Here is a 23577-nt window from a genome sequence, read left to right as displayed (position 1 = left end):
ATGAAATTTAGCTTGGACCTGGAGTAAATAATATTAGGATGAAATGCTTAAATATCTCAGTAATAGGTTTAAAAGCTCCAGCTAGATTAAGAGGGCTCCCTCTATCATTTATGCCTTTTTAAAAACAGATATTCTACAGGAATATTACCCTTGTATTCCTAGAAATAATTTACATGAAACCATCCCTTAATAAGTCTGTACAGCATTGGAAATTCCATTCTGGACAAAATATATCACTCTCAGTAGTGTATTTTAATTGAAAAGGGGCTCTTAGAAGTATGGAGGCAGACTTCCGGTCAAGATGGCAGCTTAGAGAAAGCTAAAGTTCGGAGCTCCAGAAACCCTTCCTTACCGATCTCAAACGGAATGCTCCTAGGGCATCGAAATTCAAAACAAACAGCAGAATAGACCCCAGAAACACTCCTCCTGGACCTGGATCAAAAGGTACGGCCCCCCCAAGAGTTGGAGCCCAAGATCACTCGGATCTAAGGGGAAGGCAAAGGGAAGGTCCCAGGACCCATCCCCCCAACCCAGAGTGATGAGTCTGAGGCAGCAGCAGGAACCTCAGGGCAGGCAGGGGGGCCTCGGGAGCCAGCTGTTCTGAGAGCCGCCCCCTGAAAACGACCTGAGCCAGTCGAGGGGGCACCAAGACAGCAGGGAGGCAGAAAGAGATGGGGGAAGCCTGTAGCCCCTTGACCAGAACCTTCCATCTGGGTCTCACTGAAGGTCGCTGCCTGAGGGCATACTCAGTCTGAGGTTAATCCTATCACCAGCCCTCAGAGCTCCAGGAAGCCACGGCATCTCCCCCCTCAGAGTACAGGGTCTTCTGAAACAACAGTAACCCTCAGGGCTGGCAAAAGGGCCTCGGAGCTGAAGACCGAATCCTGAAAACAACCTGACCCAGTCGAGGGGGCACCCAGACAGCAGGGAAACAGAGAGAGACAGGAGGAGCCTGTAGCCCCCTGACCAGATCCTTCCATCTGAGTCTCACTGAAGGTTCTTGCCTGAGGGCATACTCAGTCTGAGGTTAATCCTATCACCAGCCCTCAGAGCTCCAGGAAGCCGCAGCCCCTCCCCCCTCAGAGTGCTGGCTCTTCCAGCCTGCTGAGGCACAGAAACAAGGGCCAAGCCATAGAATGGACAATCTGCCTAGGGATAAAACCTCTGAATTCCAGACAGAGATAAGAAAAGCTAAAACTCCACAGGAGCACAAAAAACCCAAAATTCAAAAAAAAAAAAAAACAAGAAGAAGGGGGCAACTTTGGACACATTTTATGGAGCAAAAATACTAAACACAGAGGAGATAGAAGAGGAAACACAAGCAAATGCTCCAAAACCTTCCAAAGGAAATGGAAACTCTCCACAAACCCATGAAGAATATGAATCAGAAATGATCAAAAAGATGGAAGCCTTCTGGGAGGAAAAATGGGAAATAATGCAAAAGAAAGTCACGTTTTTACAAAACCAGTTTGACCAAACTGAAAAGGAAAACCAGGCTTTAAAGCAAGAACTAATAAAGCAAAGCCAAAAGACCCAGAAATTAAAAGAGAGCATAAAATATCTCACTGACAAGGTGACAGATTTGGAAAATAGAGGGAGAAGAGATAATTTAAGAATAATTGGACTTCCAGAAAAGCCAGAAATAAACAGCAAACTCGACATTCTAATACAAGATATAATCAAAGAAAATTGCCCAGAGATTCTAGAACAAGGGGTCAATACAGCCACTGACAGAGCTCATAGAACACCCTCTACACTAAACCTCCAAAAGACAACTCCCAGGAATGTAATTGCCAAATTCCAAAGCTCTCAAACAAAATAAAAAATCCTACAAGAAGCCAGAAAAAGATAATTTAGATATAAAGGAATGCCAATCAGGGTCACACAAGAGCTTGCAATTTCTATTCTGAATGATCGTAAGGCATGGAACATGATCTTCAGAAAGGCAAGAGAGCTGGGCCTTCAACCAAGAATCAGCTATCCAGCAAAACTGACTATATACTTCCAAGGGAAAGTATGGGCATTCAACAAAATAGAAGATTTCCAAGTTTTTGCAAAGAAAAGACCAGAGCTTTGTGGAAAGTTCGACACTGAAAAACAAAGAGCATGGAATACCTGAAAAGGTAAATATGAAGGAAAGGGAAAAGGAGAAAAAATGTTATCTTCTTCTTTTACTCAAACTCTCTTCTCTAAGGACTACATTTATATCAATCTATGTATACTAACATGTGGGGAAAATGTAATGTGTAAATAGGGTGAAAAGAAAGACCAAATAGAATAATCTTTCTCACACAAAGATTCACATGGGAAGGGGAGGGGAAGGAAACTCCTATAAGAAGGAGAGGAAGAGAATTTTTACTTAAACCTTAATCTCAGGGAAATCAACTCTGAGAGGGAAAAACACCCAAATCCATTGGGATCTTGAATTCTATCTTACCCAACAAGGGTAGGGAGAAGGGAAAACCAAGGGGGAAAGGGGGGAGGGAAAACAAAAGGGGAGGGAAAGAGAGGGGGGAGGGAACAACAAGGGAGTGACTAAAAAAGGAAACATATAAAGGGAGGGGACAAGGGGGACTGATTTAAAGTAAATCACTGGACTAAAAGGTAGAGCTGAAGAAGAAAAGGTTAGAATTAGGGAAGGATATCATAATGCCAGGGAATCCACAAATGACAGTCATAACTTTGAACGTAAATGGGATGAACTCACCCATAAAACGTAGACGAATAGCAGAATGGATTAGAATCAAAAACCCTACCATATGTTGTCTTCAAGAAACACACGTGAGGCGGGTTGATACCCACAAGGTCAGAATTAAAGGATGGAGTAAGACCTTCTGGGCCTCAACTGACAGAAAGAAGGCAGGAGTGGTAATCACGATATCTGATAAAGCCAAAGCAAAAATAGACCTGATCAAAAGGGATAGGGAAGGTAATTATATTTTGTTAAAAGGGACTTTAGATAATGAGGAAATATCACTAATCAACATGTATGCACCAAATACTATAGCACCCAAATTACTAATGGAGAAACTAGGAGAATTGAAGGAAGAAATAGATAGTAAAACCATATTAGTGGGAGACTTAAACCAACCATTATCAAATTTAGATAAATCAAATCAAAAAATAAATAAGAAAGAGGTAAAAGAAGTGAATGAAATCTTAGAAAAATTAGAATTAATAGACATATGGAGAAAAATAAATAGGGATAAAAAGGAATACACCTTCTTCTCAGCACCACATGGCACATTCACAAAGATTGACCATACATTAGGTCGCAGAAATATGGCCCACAAATGCAGAAAAGCAGAAATAATAAATGCAGCCTTTATAGATCACAAGGCAATAAAAATAATGTTCAGTAAGGGTACATGGAAAACCAAATCAAAAACTAATTGGAAATTAAACAATATGATACTCCAAAATCGTTTAATTAGAGAAGAAATCATAGAAACAATTATTAATTTCATCGAGGAAAATGACAATGGCGAGACATCCTTTCAAACCTTTTGGGTTGCAGCCAAAGCAATAATCAGAGGTAAATTCATATTCCTGAGTGCATATATCAACAAACTAGGGAGAGCAGAGATCAATTAATTGGAAATGCAACTAAAAAAAACTCGAAAACGATCAAATTAAAAACCCCCAGCAGAAAACCAAACTAGAAATCCTAAAAATTAAGGGAGAAATTAATAAAATTGAAAGTGATAGAACTATTGAGTTAATAAATAAGACAAGAAGCTGGTACTTTGAAAAAACAAACAAAATAGACAAAGTATTGGTCAATCTACTTAAAAAAGGAAGGAAGAAAAGCAAATTAACAGCATCAAAGATGAAAAGGGGGACATCACCTCCGATGAAGAGGAAATTAAGACAATAATTAAAAATTACTTTGCCCAATTATATGGCAATAAATACACCAATTTAGGTGATATGGATGAATATATACAAAAATACAAACTGCCTAGACTAACAGAAGAAGAAATAGAATTCTTAAATAATCCCATATCAGAAAATGAAATCCAACAAGCCATCAAAGAACTTCCTAAGAAAAAATCCCCAGGGCCTGATGGATTCACCAGTGAATTCTATCAAACATTCAAAGAACAGTTAATCCCAATACTATATAAACTATTTGACATAATAAGCAAAGAGGGAGTTCTACCAAACTCCTTTTATGACACAAACATGGTACTGATTCCAAAACCAGGCAGGTCAAAAACAGAGAAAGAAAACTATAGACCAATCTCCCTAATGAATATAGATGCAAAAATCTTAAATAGGATACTAGCAAAAAGACTCCAGCAAGTGATCAGAAGGATCATCCACCATGATCAAGTAGGATTTATACCAGGGATGCAGGGCTGGTTCAATATTAGGAAAACCATCCACATAATTGACCACATCAACAAGCAAACCAGCAAGAACCACATGATTATCTCAATAGATGCAGAAAAAGCCTTTGATAAAATACAACACCCATTCCTATTAAAAACACTAGAAAGCATAGGAATAGAAGGGTCGTTCCTAAAAATAATAAACAGTATATATCTAAAACCATCAGCTAATATAATCTGCAATGGGGATAAACTAGACACATTCCCAATAAGATCAGGAGTGAAACAAGGATGACCATTATCACCTCTACTATTTGACATTGTACTAGAAACACTAGTAGTAGCAATTAGAGAAGAAAAAGAAATTGAAGGCATCAAAATAGGCAAGAAGGAGACCAAGTTATCGCTCTTTGCAGATGACATGATGGTCTACTTAAAGAATCCTAGAGATTCAACCAAAAAGCTAATTGAAATAATCAACAACTTTAGCAAAGTTGCAGGATACAAAATAAACCCACATAAGTCATCAGCTTTTCTATATATCTCCAACACAGCTCTGCAGCAAAAACTAGAAAGAGAAATCCCATTCAAAATCACCTTAGACAAAATAAAATACCTAGGATTCTATCTCCCGAGACAAACACAGGAACTATATGAACACAACTACAAAACACTCGCCACACAACTAAAACTAGACTTGAGCAATTGGAAAAACATTAACTGCTCATGGATAGGATGAGCCAATATAATAAAAATGACCATCCTACCCAAACTTATTTATCTATTTAGTGCCATACGCATTGAACTCCCAAAAAATTTCTTTACTGATTTAGAAAAAACCATAACAAACTTCATTTGGAATAACAAAAGATCAAGGATATCCAGGGAAATAATGAAAAAAAAATACATATGATGGGGGCCTTGCAGTCCCAGACCTTAAACTATATTACAAAGCAGCAGTTATCAAAACAATTTTGTACTGGCTAAGAGACAGAAAGGAAAATCAGTGGAATAGACTGTGGGAAAGCAACCTCAGCAAGACAATATATGATAAACCCAAAGATCCCAGCTTTTGGGACAAAAATCCACTATTCAATAAAAAACTGCTGGGAAAACTGGAAGACAGTGTGGGAGAGATTAGGTTTGGATCAACACCTCACACCCTACACCAAGATAAATTCAAAATGGGTGAATGACTTAAACATAAAGAAGGAAACCATAAGTAAATTGGGTAAACACAGAATAGTAAACATGTCAGACCTTTGGGAGGGCAAAGACTTTAAAACCAAGCAAAACATAGAAAGAATCACAAAATGTAAAATAAATAATTTTGACTACATCAAATTAAAAAGCTTTAGTACAAACAAAACCAATGTAACTAAAATCAGAAGGAAAACAACAAATTGGGAAAAAATCTTCATAGAAACCTCTGACAAAGGATTAATTACTCAAATTTATAAAGAGCTAAATCAATTGTACAAAAAATCAAGCCATTCTCCAATTGATAAATGGGCAAGGGACATGGATAGGCAGTTCTCAGATAAAGAAATCAAAACTCTTAATAAGCACATGAAGAAGTGTTCTACATCTCTTATAATCAGAGAGATGTAAATCAAAACAACTCTGAGGTATCACCTCACACCAAGCAGATTGGCTAACATGATAGCAAAGGAAAGTAATGAATGCTGGAGGGGATGTGGCAAAGTAGGGACATTAATTCATTGCTGGTGGAGTTGTGAACTGATCCAGCCATTCTGGAGGGCAATTTGGAACTATGCCCAAAGGGCGACAAAAGAATATCTGCCCTTTGATACAGCCATAGCACTGCTGGGTCTGTACCCCAAAGAGATAATGGACAAAAAGACTTGTACAAAAATATTCATAGCTGTGATCTTTGTGGTGGCCAAAAACTGGAAAACGAGGGGATGCCCATCAATTGGGGAATGGCTGAGCAAATTGTGGTATATGTTGGTGATGGAATACTGTTGTGCTAAAAGGAATAATAAAGTGGAGGCATTCCATGGAGACTGGAACGACCTCCAGGAAGTGATGCAGAGCAAGAGGAGCAGAACCAGGAGAACATTGTACACAGAAACTAATACACTGTGGTATAATTGAACGTAATGGACTTCTCCATTAGTGGCGGTGTAATGTCCCTGAACAATCTGCAGGGATCCAGCAGAAAAAACACCATTCATAAACAGAGGATAAACTGTGGGAGTAGAAACACCGAGGAAAAGCAACTGCCTGACTACAGCGGTTGAGGGGACATGACAGAGGAGAGACTCTAAAGGAAACCCTAATGCAAATATTAACAACATAGCAATGGGTTCAAATTAAGAACACATGTAATACCCAGTGGAATCATGTGTCGGCTACGGGGTAGGGGGGGAGGAAAAGAAAATGATCTTTGTCTTTAATGAATAATACTTGGAAATGATCAAATAAAATATTATAAAATAAAAAAAAAGAAGTATGGAGGCAGGCCAGTAGGATCAGCAGGGCACATATACAGGGAATCAATGACAAATAAAACATGACCCTGGCTGTAAAACCAGTCATAACATCTTAACTGGTCAGGTATTTGGTCACAATTAAGTTAGAGTCATTTCTGCAATAAACAAGTGATAGTGGAGACAGAGTTAAGATGGAGGCTTAGAAGCAGAAGAAATTCAGACCTTTGAAAACCCGTCTGTAGTGATCACAAACTGAATGCTCCTAGGGGACTGAAAATCAAACCTAACAACAGAACAGAGCCAAGGAACCCTCCTGCTGAACTCAATCCAAAAAGTATGCCCCTCCAAAAGCCGGGATCTGACAATACTCAAGTTTAAGGGGAAGGCAGAAGGAAGGTCCCAGGACCCCTCCCCCACACACACACCTACAACGCTAAACCTCCAGTGGCAGCAGGAACCTCTGGGCAGGCAAAGGCACTGGTCTGGAGGGAGTACCTTGTGGGCAGAAGTGTGCCAGGCTCAGAGCGTTGAACACAGGCGGTGGGGAAGGAGCTGGAGAGGGAGAGAAGAGAAGGAAGGCTGGTCACAGCAGCTGATACCCTCTATATTGCTCCTGCCATCTAGGAGGTTTTGGCCTCAGGACACATCCAGCCCAACCCAGCTGAACTTAATCCCATGAAAAGTCTTCAGAGGTCAGGGAAGTTCAAACTCCAACACCCCTACCCCACAGACTGCAGGGAGAGATCTTCTGTCAAAGCTCCAAGAGACAGAAACCCCCCAAACCAAAAAAATGAGAGGAGCAAGAGCACAGACTAGTATGGGGAGCAAAGAAGGGGTAAATATGAGCAAACAACAGAAAAAGAAGAAAGAAATTATATTATAAAGAAATTATAATAGACAGCTTCTGTATAGTCAATGAGCAAAGAGTAAATGGAACAGAGCGGGAGGGATCAGCAAATGATAAATCAGAAATCCCAGCGAAATGGATACAGGCTTTGGAAGTATATATCTATATATGAGGGCTTTGGAAGTACTCAAAATGCAATTCAAAACACAATTAAGAGAGGCTGAAGACAATTGTTAAGAGAACTTAAAAACTAAGATAAATCATTTGGAAACAGAAAATATGGTCTTGAAAGCCAAAATCAACCAGCTTGAAAATGAGGCAAAGGAGATGAAAGATGAGGCAAAGGAGTTGAGAGATGAGGCAAAAAGGATGAAAGATGACCTCCAAAGACAATCAGACCAGAAGGAGAAGGATGACCAAAAAGCCAGGGATGAAATCCAGTCTTTAAGAACCAGAATACAACAACTAGAATTAAATAACCTCACAAGACAGCAGGACACTATTAAACAAAAATGAAAAGAAATGAAAAAATTGAGGAAAATATGAAACATCTCATTCCCAAAACAAGATTTAGAAAATTGTTCGAGGAGTGACACTTTAAGAAAGATTGGTCTACCAGAAGACCATGACAAAAGAAAAAGCCTAGACATAATACTACAGGAAATTATTCAAGAAAACTGCCTCAATATTCTAGAACAAGAGGGAAAAGTGGAGATTGAAAGAATCCAGAGATGATCTCCCATACTTAATCCCCAACTGACAACACCCAGGAATGTTATAGTCAAATTCAAGAACTACCAGACCAAAGAAAAGATATTACAAGCTGCCAAGAAGAAGTCATTCAGATACCAAGGAACCACAGTGAGGATAACACAGGATCTGGAAGGAACAAAAGGCATGGAATATGATATTCCAGAAAGCAAGGGAACTAGGTCTACAACCAAGAATCAACTACTCAGCAAAACTGACTATATTCTTACTGGGGAAAGTATGGTCATTCAACAAAATAGAAGAATTCCAAGAATTTGTAAAGAAAAGACCAGACCTGAACAGAAAATTTGATGTCCAAGCACAGAACTCAAGAGAATCATCAAAAGGCAATTAAAAAGAAGGAAAAAAGAATAAAAAACATCAAAAAACCTTTTTATAAGAGACACAGTAAGTTAAAATGATATGTATCCCTATAAGAAAAGAGGTCATTGGTAACTCTTAAAAACTATTGTTATCACCTGGGCACCTAGAAGAATTATACTTAGAGGAAACAGTGACAAACTGTGTAGGATGAAAGGACAAGAAATAAATAGGTATATAGTTATATGCATGCATAAATACATATACATGTGTATATATATGTATATATACACAACTAGAGCTAAAAAAAACGTTAATACTAAAATAAATGGGAAAAGAAACCAAAGGGGGTAAATTTATATGTCACAAAGAAGCTCATGGTGGGAGGGGGGAGAACATCAATACACTGGAAGGATAAAGAGGTTGGAGATAGGAACTCTTACGTGCATTGAAATTGACCCAAAGAGGGAAGAACAATCCAATCCATTGGGGCAGAGAATAGATTTGTGCCCTATAGGGGAGTAGAAGGGTAACAAATGGACTGGTGGGGTGGGAAGTAGTATAAGGGAGGGAGAGTATGAGGGGTAGTTTTAAAATGAGTGCAAAGAAAATAAGGGGGGAATAAGAATGGAGGAGGGTAGAAAGGGAAGTAAAATAAGGTTGGGAACTAGGAGGACTGATTAACAACAAACATTGGTATAGAAGGAAATACTAAAAGAAGAAAAGGCAAGAACAGGAGTAGAAATCAAAATGCTGGGAAATACATAGCTGGTAATCATAACTCTGAATGTGAATGGAATGAACTCACCCATAAAATGCAAGCATATAGCAGAGTGGATTAGAATCCCAAACCCTACCATATGTTGTCTACAAAAAACACACATGAGGAAGGTAGATAAATATAGGGTGAAAATAAGAGGATGGAGACAAATCTATTGGGCATCAGCTGATAAAAAGAAAGCAGGAGTCACAATCATGATATCTGACAAAGCCAAAGTAAAAGTAAATCTAGTTAAAAGAGATAGGGAATGTAATTATATCCTGATAAAAGGCAGTATAGACAATGAGGGAATATGCGTACTCAACACGTATGCACAAAATGGCATAGCATCCAAATTTCTAAAGGAGAAACTAGTGGAACTCAAGGATGAAATAGATAGAAAAACTATACTTGTGGCTGACCTGGACCTTCCTCTATCTGAACTAGATAAATCAAACCAAAAAATAAATAAGAAAGAGGTAAGAGAAGTGAATGAAATCTTAGAAAAATTAGAGTTAGTAGATATGTGGAGAAAAATAAATAGGGACAAAAAGGAATACACCTTCTTTTCAGGAGTACATGGTACATTCACAAAAATTGACCATGCACTAGGACATAAAAACATTGCAAATAAGTGTAAAAGAGCAGAAATAATAACTGCAACCTTCTCAGATTATAATGCAATGAAAAAAATAATTAGTAAGGGTACATGGAGAGGTAAATAAAAAATTAATTGGAAATTAAACAATACGTTTCTTCAAAACTGGTTAGTCAAAGAACAAATCATAGAAACAATTAATAATTTCATTGAAGAAAATGACAATGATGAGACATCCTTTCAAAACCTATGGGATGCAGCCAAAGCATAAATTTCAGGGCAAAATTTATATCCTTGAGTTCATATATTAGCAAATTAGGGAGGGCAGCGGTCAATGAATTGGTCATGCAAATTAAAAAACTAGAAAGTGAACAAATTAAAATTCATCAGATGAAGACTAAATTAGAGGTCCTAAAACTCAAAGGAGAAATTAATCAAATTGAAAGTCAAAGAACTATTGATTTAATAAATAAGACTACAAGCTGGTACTTTGAAAAAAGAAATAAAATAGACCAAGTACTGGTCAGTCTAATTAAAAAAAGGAAAGAAGAAAACCAAATTGTCAGTATCCAAAATGAAAAGGGGAACCTCGTCTCTAATAAAGAGGAAATGAAGGCAATCATTCAAAACTATTATGCCCAATTATATGGCAACAAATATAGCAATCTAGGTGATATGGATGAATACTTATAAAAATATAAATTGCCTAGAAAAACAGAGGAAGAAATAGATTACCTAAACAACCCCATATCAGAAAGAGAAATTGAACAAGCCATTAAAGAACTCCCTGAGAAAAAAATCCCCAGGTCCAGATGGATTCACAAATGAATTCTACCAACCATTCAAAGAACAACTAATCCTAATATTATACAAACTATTTGACAGAATAAGCAAAGAAGGAGTTCTACCAAATTCATTTTATAACACAAACATGGTACTGATCCCAAAGCCAGGCAGGTTAAAAACAGAGAAAGAAAACTATAGACCAATCTCCTTAATGAACATAGATGCAAAAATCTTAAAAAGAATACTAGCAAAAAGACTCCAGCAAGTCATCACAAAGGTTATTCACTATGACCAGGTAGGATTCATACCAGGAATGCAAGGATGGTTCAACATTAGGAAAACCATCCCCATAATTGACCATATTAACAAGGAAACTGACAAAAATCACATGATTATCTCAATAGATGCAGAAAAAGCCTTTGATAAAATATAACACCCATTCCTAATGAAAACACTAGAAAGTATAGGAACAGAAGGGCCTTTACTAAAAATAATAAACAGTATATATCTGAAACCATCAGCAAACATCATCTGCAATGGGGATAAACTAGAAGCCTTTCCAATAAGATCAGGAGTGAAACAAGGATGCCCATTATCACTCCTGTTATTTAGCATTGTACTAAAAATACTAGCAGTAGCAATTAGAGAAGGAAATGAAATTGAAGGTATTAATATTGGCAATGAGGAGTCCAAGTTATCACTCTTTGTGGACGATATGATGGTCTACTTAAAGAATCCTAGAGAATCAACCAAAAAGCTAGTCGAAATAGTCAACAACTTTAGCAAAGTTACAGGATACTAATTAAACTATCATAAGTCGTCAACATTTCTATATATCTGCAATCATTCTCAGCAGCAAGAATTAGAAAGAAAAATTCCATTTAAAATCACCCTAGACAATATAAAATTCTTGGGAATCTATCTGCCAAGACAAACACTGGAACTATATGAACACAACTACAAAACACTCGCCATACAATTAAAACTAGATCTCAACAATTGGAAAAACATTGATTGCTCATGGGTGGGATGAGCTAACATAATAAAAATGACAATCCTACCTAAATTAATTTACTTATTTAGTGCCATACCCATTGAACTGCCAAAAAACTTTTTTTACTGAATTAGAAAAAAAAACATAACAAAGTTCATTTGGAAGAACAAAAGATCAAGGATATCCAGGGAAATCATGAAAAAAAATGCAAAGGAAGGAGGACTTGCAATCCCAGATCTCAAACTATACTTTAAAGCAGTGGTTATCAAAACAATTTGGTACTGGCTAAGAGACAGAAAGGAGGATCAGTGGAATAGGTTAGGGGTAAATGACCTCAGAAACACAGTCTATTATAAGCCCAATGTTCCCAGTTTTGGGGACCAAACCCCACTATTTGATAAAAACTGCTGGGAAAATTGGAAGACAGTATGGGAGAGATGAGGTTTGGATCAACATCTCACACCCTACACCAAGATAAACTCAGAATGCGTGAATGACCTGAATATAAAGAAGGAAACTATAAGCAAATTAGGCGAACACAGAATAGTATGCTTGTCAGATCTTTGGGAAAGGAAAGACTTTAAAACCAAGCAAGAGCTAGAAAAAAATCACAAAATGTAAAATCAATAATTTTGATTACATCAAATTAAAAAGGTTTTGTACAATCAAAACTAATGCATCCAAAATTAGAAGGGAAACAACAAATTGGGAAACAATATTCATTACAAAAATATCTGGCAAAGGTCTAATTACTCAAATTCATAAAAAGCTAAACAGTTGTACAAATACAAGTCATTCTCCAATTGAAAAATGGACAAGGAACATGAAGAGGCAATTTTCAGTTAAAGAAATCAAAAGTATTAATAAGGACATGAAAAAGTATTCTAAATCTTTTATAATCAGAGAAATACAAATCAAAACAACTCTGACATATCACCTCACACCTAGCAGATTGGCTAACATGACAGCAAAGGAAAGTAATGAATGTTGGAGGGGATGTGGCAAAGTCGGGATATTAATACATTGTGAATTGTGAATTGTGAGTTGTGAATTGATCCAACCATTCTGGAGGGCAATTTGGAACTATGCCCAAAGGGCGATAAAAGACTTTCTGCCCTTTGATCCAGCCAAAGCACTGCTGGGTTTGTACCCCAAAGAGATTATAAGGAAAAAGACATGTACAAAAATATTCATAGCTACGCTCTTTGTGGTGGCAAAAAAAATTGAAAAATGAGGGGATGTCCTTCTATTGGGGAATGGCTGAACAAATTGTGGTATCTGTTGTTGATGGAATACTATTGTGCTCAAAGGAATAATAAAGTGGAGGAATTCCATGGGGACTGGAACAACCTCCAGGAATTGATGCTCAGAACATTGTACATAGAGTCTGATACACTGTGGTACAATTGAATGTAATGGACTTCTCTATTAGTGGCAATGCAGTCATCCGGAACAACTTGGAGGGATTTATGAGATAGAACACTATCCACATTCAGAGGAAACACTGTGGGAGTGGAAACACTGAAGAAAAACAACTGCTTGAATACATGGGTCGAAAGGATGTGGTTTGGGGATGTAGACTCTAAATGAACATCCTAATGCAAACAACATCATTGAAATAGGTTCTGATCAAGAACACAAATATTACCCAAATAAATTGCTCATCGGCTGTGGGAAGGGTGGATAAAGGGGAGGAAGGGAAATAAAGTGAGTATTGTAACCAAAAAAGTAAAATAAAATTACATATAATAAAATAAACAAGTGATAGTAAATACTCAGTCTTACACTGTAGACAGTGGCAACACCAAACTAAATTTGGTATGAAACCTGTTTCCTATAGGTCAGTTCTCCAGACTTGGAGTTAACTACTATCCTGTTTGTTATGTCATTCAAACTAATTTAAAAAGATTAGTTTCAAAAAGAAATTATATTAAAACTACAAAACCAAGGTTTTTCATGCCTGTGATTCTTTTTTTTTTAAATCCTCGCCTTCCATCTTGTAATCAATACTGGGTATTGGTTCCAAGGCAGAAGAGCAGTAAGGGCTAGGCAATGGGGGTTAAGTGACTTGCCCAGGGTCACGCAGCTGGGAAGTATCTCAGGCTATATTTGAACCTAGGACCTTCCATCTCTAGGCCTGGCTCTCAATCCACTGAGCTATCCAGGTGCCCCCTATGCTTGTGATTCTAAAAGCGGCATCTTGACTATACCCTGTCATGATCACAGTAATGGTGATGGAATACTGGAAGGTAGCTTTCCAAATTCCAGTTGTTTTCCTAATCCTTTCCCTCCCAAAGGCCCACTGGTGCTGCTTAGCCATTTGTCACCACCATCTCTGGTCCTGAGGCCTCACTCCTGAGAATGCAACACTTGCTGTGTTTGGGGACTGATCATATACAATTTCAGGAGGTATTCAAGTTTGGACTCCAGGGCTCTAACTTACCAAAAACAAGTCTCCTACAATGTTCAGTGCAGATACTGTGGCAGCTTGCATGAGAGGAGTGCTCCCATAAGTGACATCCAGTCCTCTCCTGAATGATCCAGGTGTGTTTACACTGGCATTGGGTCATTAGTGTGCTACAGATGTGGATGACCCAGACATGATGACCTGAACAACTATCAACTATGTCAGTCTTCTGTACTTCCAATGAATAGTGCATTGAACTTCAGAGTTTCTCCTGTTTCTGTTACATTGCTAGGTCTCTGGCTTCATCTTTCAGTCCTTGAACAGATTCCAGGAGATTGTCTTTCTCATCAAGTTCACTCTAGAAAGGAATTTCTTTTAATGGTCCGATTCAGCCCCTGCTTGAAGTCTTTCAAAAAGACATGGTAGTAGCTCATTTTGCTCTTTCCAAATCACATTTGCTTGTTCTATCCCCTCATATATTTTTGGAACTGATCTTTAATTGCTTTAGTCTGTGCAAGGACATCTTCTGATGCAGAGATCTGTTGGTAGCCTTCAGAAATCTGCGTTTCAAACTTTTCCTTAATTGTTTTGAGCTCCATTTGAAAGCAGTTATTTTTTAACAAAAGATCCCAATTCCTGGTTTCAGTTTGTTGCAGCTGGGTCTCTGGCTCAGCTTCCCTCTTGGAATTCACACAGTTTCTCTTGTGTGTTTTCTGCCCATTGCTTATATTGTAGAGCTAAGTCTTTCTAGTAGATAGTTTCTTCTTCCTCAGAGCTGAGTCTTTGTAACTGAGTATGCCAGGGTAAGAATATGAGGAGACATCTATGACTTTCAAGGTATGCTTCCTGGGCTCTCAGTGGCCCAGGACTCTGCCAACCTAAACTTGAACTCCCTCTCTTTAGTCAGCTAGATTATTCTCCCCTAGCTTGCTAGGCTTATTTTTTTCACAGATATAGCCATCATGTTCCTCCTCTTGTCATTTCTCTGATATACTGAAAAAAAGCAAGTCCAGATCCAAATGACCAAAGGAACTGTAAACTTCTTTACAATATGCAAATGACTTAAAAATATTAAACCAGTTCATTGAAAAGCACTTATTATATATCTCCTAGTAGACATCATGCTGGATGTTGTTCACGTGCCTACAATAATGGGGATTTGTGAATATCCAAAAGATCTTTTTGATAAAGTCATTGGAAGTTTTGGCTTGACAGAATTGGACCTGTCCCTTCATCAGCATGGGGAACTTCCCTGTGTAGAAACTCCTTCTTCCCAAGAGAATCCTTCAATTTCTCTGAACATCATAATCCCTGAGATTTGCTTAGGATACTTTGAGATTATGAGACTTGACTCCAGATGTTCCTGACTGCAAGGTCTATCCTTGGGGCTATTAACTGCCTTGTTGACAGCTTGGTGGCATGGTAGGATAGAGTGATGGACCTAGAGCCAGGAAAGACCTGAGTTTAAGTGTGACCTCAGACACTTACTGTCTATGGGCAAATCACTTCATAATTTTCCTCATAAAAATGCTATGCTGCCTCATATTTTTTTGGTTGCATGGAGACAAAAAGTGCAAATAAATACAACATACTTGGGGTTTGAAGGAACTAGCACTTGTGACAAATCATGAAAAGCTTCATATAGAAGGTGGTGCTTCTTGAAGGAAAAATTAAAGAGTTCCCAGCCAAACCAAAGAAGTTATCAATGCATAGCATTTTTTCCAAACTGTGCAGACAGTCCCTGACTTAGAGCATGTACAGTTAGAGCTTCTAAACAATTACAACCCAGTTACCACCTTACTAAACTTGTCAGGTAATCTGTCTCCTGATGTGCTATTTGCAGAAGATTCTCCCTGGCTTTCAGTTTAGAGTAGACATAGGCCTGCCCCTCATCCTAAAAAATTCCTCTTCTTCCATCTCTTAGGCTGTTAGCTCAAGTGGCTGAGGAGATAGAGAGGAATTAGAGCAGAACCACCTTGAAGGAAGCAGAGAAAGAAGAAAGGAAAAAGGAATCTTCCTAAGGTAAGATACATTCTCTCATTTGATCTTCACAGCAAACTGGTGTGAAGTTGGTGCTACTACTATTCTCATGTTATAGATAAAGAAACTGGGGTTCAAAGAGGTCTTGCACTTTCTCAGGGTCACACAGCTAGTTATCCCTACCTGCCTCTTGTGAAATATGAATGAACCCAAGAAGCATATTGTTTGTTAACTCCCAATACTATCAGGTTAAGTCAACAAGTATTTTTATGAACCTCCTAAATTCTGGGATACTAAGAAAGGGAAAAACAATCTCTTCCTTTGGGGATCTCACAGTCAAATGAGGGGGACAGCATGTCAACATCTGCTTACAACTGATATTTATTCACAGGATAGTTTGGCAATAATCTTAGTGGGAAAGCAGTAATATATATCTTTTTAAAACCCTTACCTTCTGTCTTAGAATCAATACAATGTATTGGTTCCAAGGCAGAAGAGAAAGGACTAGGCAATGGAGGTTAAGTGACTTGCCCAGGGTCATACAGCTAGGAAGTATCTGAGACCAGATTTGAACCCAGGACCTCCTGTCTCTAGGCCTGGCTTTAAATCCACTGAGTCACCCAGCTGCCCCTCTAAATTACTTCTCTTTTCAAAGTAATGACTTAGAGTTTTCTTTGATTTTTTAATGAGCAAAAATCAGTTTTCTTTCCTTTCTACCCCCTTTCCCACTATTGGAAAACAGAAGATTTGTAATAACTGCAAATAGTCAAGCAAAAAAAATCCCTGAGTAGGCCATGTTTAAAAATATGTCTCTGCACCCTGAGTTCATCACTTCTCTAACAGAAGGTGGATAACTTGCTTCAATATGAATCCTCTCAAATTATGGTTGCCAGCTGTGTTGATCAGAGTTCACAAGCCTTTCATTGTTGTTTGTTGCTATATAAATGGTTCTTCTGGTTTTTCTTGCTTCACTCTGCAGCTGTTTATACAAGTCTTCCTAGGTTTCATTGAAACTGTCCCTTTCATCATTTCTTATGGCACAATCATTCTATTATGTTCATTTACTATGATTTTGTTCAACCATTCACCAGTTAAGCACTCCTTTAGCTTCCTGTTCTTTGCTACTGCAAAAAGAAAAGCTAAAAATATTTTGTATGTATAGGCTCTTTTCTTCTTTCTTTAATCTCTTTAGGGTATAGGTCTAATGGTTGTACTGTCGGCTCAAAAGACTGGCACAAGTTAATCACTTTGAGGGCATAGTTCCAAATTGCTTTCCAAAATGGTTTTATCTATAAAAAGGAATTCTTTAATTTCTTTAATTTAACAGGGGACCTGGAGGTCCTCTTATCATAGAGATGTGTAGGGATTAACTGTGGCTCTCTCAGAGGGGAGAGAAGCCACAAGGTAGGAAGATAGAGACAGGATAGAAGTTTTGAATCCCACGAGAGGGATGACGGAGTCCAATTAGAGATATGAGGTGGTCAGAATGAGTCTTTATTAATTATCAATGAGCCACAGCTAAGCTCTGATCAAAGGACCATTCCGTAGGCTTTTACCAGTCCTGAGATCCATACCACACAGGTCAGAGAGGCGAATAGAGAAAGATTAAAGATGGAGCTTGGCCAGAGGCCAAGCTCCTGCAAGGACAGCCATCAGCTAGCATGAAAGAGAGGAGAGGGAGAGAGAGAGAGGCGGAGCTTGCTGGGCTACTTATAGTTTTTGATATGCAAATATACACAGTACATAGGGATGATTCTCATTGGTTAATGACAAGGCATAGGTGTGGTTTCTCTTAACCAGGTGAGAACAAAGAAACCTGTTTTCCCGCCTAACCTGGGAGAAGCTGGGGTCAAGGGTCAGAGGCCTTCCCAGCCATGAGCAATACTGAGCATGCTCAAGACTGACTGTTTTCCCCTTGCCCATAGCTAGGGGTGGGCTGCTACATTAACCATCCCACAGTAGCAGGAAGTAGAAACCATAGAGACAGGAAGTGAGGTAAAAGAAGGTTATAAAAGGAGTAAAGCTCAGTTGGTCAGCCTGCCAGTTGCTGACAGTTAGGGATGGTAGTTGTGGGGAGTTGGCTGCTGGGTGAGAGTTGGTCCTTGGGGGTTGGTTGCTGGTGATGTGGGTTGATGATTAATTGGTGATTGGCATTTAGTTGCTGGATATTAAGGCAGTCCTGAGCTTACTGAGAGGGCTTTTGGCTTTAACCTTTAGAGGGCTTTTTTTGCCTTTTGGGTTTTGGGCTTTTGGTTTGGGCTGTTAGGGTTTTTTCCCTTCCTTGAACTTTTTGGAAGGTGTCTGGTCTTTATTTACAGACTTAATTGGGGTTGGATTAAATATTGATTGAGTTGGTTTTGATTAGGTGGATTGGGTTGGAACTTTGTGGGGTGGTTGTTAGGTAATTATAGGCAGTTATAGGTAAATATAGGCAGTTTTAATTATAAGCCGTTATAGATAGTTATAAGATAACTAGTTAGGTATTGGGAAATTTATTTCTATACCTCTTTCCTATATTTCTCTTCTTTACTATATTCATTTTATTATTTTCTTTTACTATCTCTATTTTAATTAAACTAAATTCTTCATTGTTAAAAGCTGCTAGAAGTTTTCTTTTCTCTGGCTTAATGGGATAGTATTAACTTACAACTCTACTATATTCTCATTAAAACTTAAAGTATTAAAAGCTTCTCTCTTATTTTGTCAAAACCCCTATTTTAATCCTCACATATCCTTGAGGACTTGATCTACATGCTAATTCATATCGGTCAGTCTGTCAGTAAACATTTAAGCACCTACTGTGTACCATGCTCTGTGCCTGGGATTACCAAGAAAGGCAAAAGATAGTTCTTACTCTCAAGGAACTCCTAATCTAATAGAAGAGACAACCTACAAACAACCATGTACAAACTACATATAAGATAGGTTGAAAATAATCAACAGAATGAAGAAACTAAAATTAATGGGGATGGAGGAAAGCTTTCTGTAGAAGGCGGGATTTTAGCTAGGACTTTTAGGTATCTGGGAAAGTCAGGAGGTAGAGATGAGGAAGGAGAACATTCCAAGCATGGGGAACACCCAATAATAGCAGTTGGATATGCATATAGTAGAATTATAAAAGAGAGACTTGTCTGTATGATCATGAAATCCAGATTATTAAAGTTAGGAGACATAGCTATCAAAGTGTCATGAGATTTTTTTAAATAACCAATTTCTGTTTAACAAAGATCATGATGTCATAGATATAGTGTTGGAGGGAACCTAAATGTTGTGTAATCTAATCTCTTCATTTTAGAGTTGAGGAAACTGAAGCCCAGAAAGGTTGAGTGAATTGCTCAAAGATAATGTAGGTAGTAAGAGGCAGGTATGGAATTTGAACCCAGGTCCTCTTGATATCCAGCATCACGCTAGTCTAACCTCTTTATTTTACCATGCTATAAACTAAAGTCCAGAAAGGGGAAGGGACTTGCTTTGAGTCTCACAGCTAGTAAATGGAAGAGCATGCTCTATTCCAGTGTTCTTTTTACCACCTAGTTTAATCCACTGATATCTTCATTTGGGAAGGGCTCTTGGGCAGTAGGCCTACTTGTTTCCTCTGTTGAATTCATTTCCTGCGTCTTTAACCCCATCCCCTCATGTCTTTTCCAACAAGAACTTAATAAATTCTTATTGATTAACTGATTGATATGTCCTCTTTCCTGTGCAGGTAGCCTGAGGATCAGACCTTCTATTTTCTCTCTATACTCACTCTAACTTCATTGTCTCACATGAGTTTAATGATTACCTCTGAGCCAAAATCTTTATGTCTAGCCCACGTCTTTCTTCGCTCTCCAATTCCATAACTGTCAGACTGGATATTCCATAGGAATCTTGAGCTCAGCCTATCCAAAACAAAACTCATTATTTCATGATAACACTTCTAAACTATTGTGTCTTTGGTGAGGGTACTACTAACATCCTTTCCAGCCAACCAAGTTTATAATCTTGGCATTATCCTTTCTATCACATAGCCTCTCAGTTGCCAAATCCTGCCATTTTTATCTTGATACCATTTTTCTTGTCTATCCTCATCTCTCTTTTCACACTGGGACCACCCTGGTTTAGGCCCTCATCATTCTTCCACTGGACTATTGGGCTAACCTGCCTCTAATCTCGGTCTACTCAAATCCAGCCTACATAAAATTTGTTTTTTAAAATAATAATTTGGCATGCATTTGTAATCTGACTCTCCAACTACTTATTCCCAAATGAATAACAAAAACAAAACTGAAAAATAAAGTGAGTGTCATGTTTCATCTTTTTTTATAAACCCTTAACTTCTGTCTTGGATTCAATACTGTGTATTGGTTTCAAGGCAGAAGAATGGTAAGGGCTAGGCAATAGGGGTTAAGTGACTTACCCAGAGTCACACTGCTGGGAAGTGTCTGAGGCCAGATTGGAACCCAGGACCTCCTGACTCTAGGCCTGGCTCTCAATCCACTGAGCTACCCAGCTGCCCCCAGCATGTTTCATCTTTGGTTCTCTTGGCTCATGGCTTATCATTGTATTGAACAGTGTTCTAACATCTTTCAGAGTTGTTGCTCTCTAAAATGTTATTCTGTTTGTATAAAACTGTTTTTCTGTTCCTGCTCACTTCACTTTATATCACTTCCCAGTTTCTTCTGTAAGTGCCATTTCATCATTTCTTGTGGCACAATAACATTCAGTCATCTGCAAGTACTACAGTTTGTTTAGCCATTCCTCATTAGATGGGCATTCCACTAGTTCCCAGTTTGGGGCTACCATGAAAAGAGTTGCTATAAAATTTTTGTACGTATTGGTCTTTTTCACAGATAAGTAATAGCTCATAGAAATAAAGACAGATAGTCATTTGTGGGAGAAATGCAAGTGGATAGGGCAGGGGAATGCTGATACTGTCAAGAATAAAAAAAGTCCTCTTTTACAAGAAGGCTTTCCAGTTGAATTGGAAGGAACTGAATATTCTAAGCGATACAGATGATGAAGGAATATATCCAAGGCATAAGCAATTGATAAGGCATGAAAATAGACAGATTTTCATGCTTAGAGAACAGTAAGTGAACTAGTTTTGTCAGAATAGACCATTTACAAAGGAGAGTAATATAAAATCAGACTATGAAGAAACTGAAGTCATATTTTGAAGGACTTTAGAGGCCTAAAGTGTTTTGAGCACAGGAGTGCCATGTACAAACTTCTTCTGCTTTAGGAATTTCATTTTGACAGCTGTATAGAGAATCTGTTGGATAAGTGAGGGACTAGATCTAGGGAAACCAACCAGGAGGCTATTTTAAGATATCTAAGTGGCTCAGTGGATAGTGTTGGACTTGGAGTCAGAAGAAGCTTTGAATTCAAATCTAGCCTCAGACACTTCCTAGATGAGTGACTTCTCCAAGTCTGATTCCTCATCTGTAATGTAAAGATAATAATAGGCCCTACCTTCCAGAATAGTTATAAGAATAAAAAAGTTTTGCAGACCATAAAATGCTATAGAAATGCTAGTTACTTTATTTTTATTCTTATTATTGTAAGTCTTGGAAGTGGCAAAAAACTGAACTAAGATGATAGCCATGTAAAGAAGAGAGCTGCTTTGAGACCTCATATCTTCTTCTCTGGGGATGGAGCTCTCTAATTCAGCTGCTACCTTTGGGGGCATTTCACACAAGCAGCAGGCAGAATATTTCTTCATTGATGAGTACCTTTTTGATTCAGTTCATTTTAATATATATTTATCATCTCCTTTCTTGTCACCTTATCAGGGGAAATTGAAGAGAGCCTATAGTATCTTGAACATAGTCTAACAGATTTGGGGGAGAACATGGACAAGGATCACATAAGATGGGACAGATGTTGATGGGGCTGTGATCTGCTTTGTTGAAGGGAATAACCCATATCAATAGGATCATGAATCAACTAGATTGTTAAGTATTTCCTCTGTACATGGCACTGTGATAGTTACTAGACAGAGATGGTTTTGTCTTTGCCATAATTCATACCACAGTCCTAAACAGACACGATGAAAAGCAGTTCCCAAATGCCACTCTCTCCAGAATAATATGGAAACCTCCCCTGGGTGGCCAAACAAGCAACCTGAAACATCCCCCTCACCCCTCCCCAGACTATTTGTCCACAACCTCTTAAGGAGGAAAACCATTTGGGGGTAATATTCTTAGAATATAATTAGGCAAAGGAGTTGATTAAATTAGCTAAATGTTACCTGGAAAGGCAAGGAAGACCTGGTCCTGAGAAGATAAGCCAAGGAATAAGAAAGTACAGCTAATGGGATTAGAAGAGGGAATACCAGATGTGGACCACAGCTAATGGAGATATAACCCAAGTGGATCCTCACCCCACTCCCCAATCAGTGGAAACTATGCTTTGGACAATGGCAAAGGGTCATTAAGAAAGGTGGAGATAAAGCTGTACATACCGTTTGGTTCAGTAATACCACTACTAGGTCTCTATTCCAAAGAGATTAAAAAGGATCAACTTGTATAAAAATATCTATAGCTATTCTTTTGGGGATGCCAAAGAGTCAGAAATTGAAGAAATGTCCATCAACTGGGGAATGGCTGAACAAATTGTGGTATATGTTGGTGATGGAATTCTACTGTGCTATGAGAAATGATGAACAGGATGATTTCAGAAAGAGCTGGAAAGACCTCTGTGGACTGATACAGAGTAAAATAAGCTAAATGAGTGGAAAAAATATTGAACACAGTAACAGCAATATTGTATGATGATCAACTGTGAAAGGCTTTCTTATTCTCAGCAGTACAGTAACCCAGGACTCTTCTGAAGGACTTAAGAAAAAGAATGGAGGAGGCAGAGTCAAGATGGCTGCATAGAAGGAGTAGAAGTTCAGACCTCTGAAAACCCTTCCTTACTGATCACAAAATGAATGCTCCTAGGGGACTGAAAATCAAACCCAACACCAAGATAGAGCCAAGGAACCCTCCTGCTGGACTAAATTAAAGGTACACCCCCCCAAAAGCCAGAATCTGAGAACACTTAGGTTTAAGAAAAGGCATAAGGAATGTCCCAGGACCCATCCCCTCCCTCACCTAGAGCACTGGGCCTCCAGCGGCAGCAGGATCCTCTGGGCAGGCAAAGGTGCTGGTCTGGAGGGTATACCTCAAGGGCAGGGCAGTGCCAAGCTCAGAGCGTCAAGCACAGATGGTGGGGAAGGAGCTGGAGAGGGAGCTGGTAGCCTGGTCAGAGCCGTGGAGATCTTCCATACTACTCCAGCCTTCCAGGAGGTTTTTGGTCTCAGAGCACACCTAGCCCAACCCATCTGAACTTAATCCCATCAAAAGTCTTCAGAACTCT

General features: G+C 38.5%; 1 pseudogene; it reads right to left on the bottom strand.

Annotated features, from left to right (window-relative positions):
- Positions 1–14066: 14066 nt before the first annotated feature.
- The window catches only part of LOC100619548 (nuclear distribution protein nudE homolog 1-like), a 50525-nt pseudogene continuing 41014 nt past the window's right edge, over positions 14067–23577 (bottom strand).

Source organism: Monodelphis domestica, chromosome X (genome assembly GCF_027887165.1).
Source record: "Monodelphis domestica isolate mMonDom1 chromosome X, mMonDom1.pri, whole genome shotgun sequence".
Lineage (NCBI taxonomy): Eukaryota > Metazoa > Chordata > Mammalia > Didelphimorphia > Didelphidae > Monodelphis > Monodelphis domestica.
Note: the sequence above shows the minus strand (reverse complement) of the source record. Positions and strands in the feature narration are given on the sequence as shown.